Raw genomic sequence first — 1,945 nt, forward strand, 5'->3', positions numbered from 1 at the left:
CCACATAGCTTGACGGATTGCCAAGTACCATCTCAATTGCTAGAGATGATGTAAATCCAGAAAGGGAGCCAAAAAGACTGACAATTTTTCCAATAATGGTTGGTAAAACAAGACAGTTAAAAATACATTGCTAAAAGCAGATATAAGAAACTCTGAAATACCAACTTCATAACTTCACCAAAGGAGCGAATGTACTATGTTTTCAAGAAATCAATAATCTTTCTTTTGCTAAAAACTTTGAAGTATCTTCTCAGAGGTATTAGCAAAGTGCCTATGCACCATATTTGCAATGCCAATATGATTCTTAAGCCAAGGGTCTACTAGAAACAACCTCTCTACCTCTGCCCCATTATCTCTAACATGGACCCGGTAAAATTAAATTCTCCGTGAAAATGCAGAGTACCAACGGATAGACGGTAAGACCCCAGACTGTCTGGCCAAAAACGCCGGGGGCGCCAAGCATGGTAAACTTGCGCCGGGGGAGCATATCATAAGGAGGAAAGGAAGCCTGGATGGGTGGAAGGGCCATGGGAAGCCGAATCATTTAATGAAAAATGGAAGACTTTTCCCTATTAGAGAAGGCCCTATGGAGTGAAGGGAAGTGGATATGGCAGAAAACAGAAACAAGGTACGTCTATTCGAGTTCATTCATGTCCAATGAACTTCAAACAAAATGAGGTTCGTGGTTAAGGAAAGCTCAGGTTATGAAATCGCTCAGTCGTTAATTAATTTAAAACTAAAAATAAAAATTGACACAAGAAAGGAGTAAGATTGCCTACACCCTACCCTCTCTAGACCTCACGTATGAGATCAAACTAGATATGTTATTGTTGTTGTTGTTGTTGTCGTCGTTGTAATATGATGTGTAACCTTTAGTATAAAAAACGACACCGGAAAATAACAACACTGCAATAATATTATTTGTAAGAAGATACACGAATTGACTTCGTGCTGGGCAATGTCCTAAGAAACTATTTCAGCAGTGTAAAATTTATCTCCAGAATTAAACAAACCTACCTCTATCTGGGAGTATACAGGAATCAGTAAAATATTAAATTATAAATCCAGCTATTTAAAAGAGGGGAACAAAGAAAGTAGACTACAAAAGTTTAAGGAGGAAAGAAAAGGAAGCTGAAGAGGAACGAAAAAGGCAAGAAAAAAATGTTGATGATTGATTGCTATTTTGAAGGCCTATTTATAGGCTTTAAGAGAAGGTTAGAGCATGGCAAGTGTATAACACTTGTCTTGAATTTGCCATGCAAGTTTTCACATGGAAGGGCATTTGTCCACTTTTTGGAAATATCACAACAGTTCCCCCACATATTTTCAAAAAAATTCATACAAAGAGGAGTAAGATTTGCATGGTCCAAATGCAATAGGTTTGGTGTCTTTTGGACTATGAACCAAACTTAGACCAATAAAACTTAACTCGCAGAAATATCGGTGAAATATAATATTTTCTATGAACCACTAATTCTTATTTTAAGTCAGAGATTTTATCAGTCACATTTCGATCCTCATAATTTTGTTGTTCAATGCGGTTTTGCGCCACTAGGCCATACGCATGCCTGGTTAATCATGAGATCTCTAGAGACTAGGCCAAAATCTCATAGGAGTGGCCCACTCCACTCTCATATATATGAATTCATCAAGTGTATACTGGTTTTAAATATACTATCCATAAGGACTATGAATTTCATTAAGAGTTATTACTCATACTCTCAATTAGTAGCAGTCAAACACTCTCTTTTAGTACTTCAGTGCCAATATCGACTTGTTATTATCCATATGAACCTATTTCATGGGATCTCCAATCACATAGGTTGGGTTACCATCTCTATTGACAACATGTCAGCCATAACCCCATCTCTTTTGAGGTTTGAAGAATTAATTTTCTTCCTACTGATTTAGTCAGAGGATCGACCAAATTAACTTCTGACTTCAC

The sequence above is a fragment of the Nicotiana tomentosiformis genome, chromosome 2, assembly GCF_000390325.3.
Source record: "Nicotiana tomentosiformis chromosome 2, ASM39032v3, whole genome shotgun sequence".
NCBI classification, from domain to species: domain Eukaryota; kingdom Viridiplantae; phylum Streptophyta; class Magnoliopsida; order Solanales; family Solanaceae; genus Nicotiana; species Nicotiana tomentosiformis.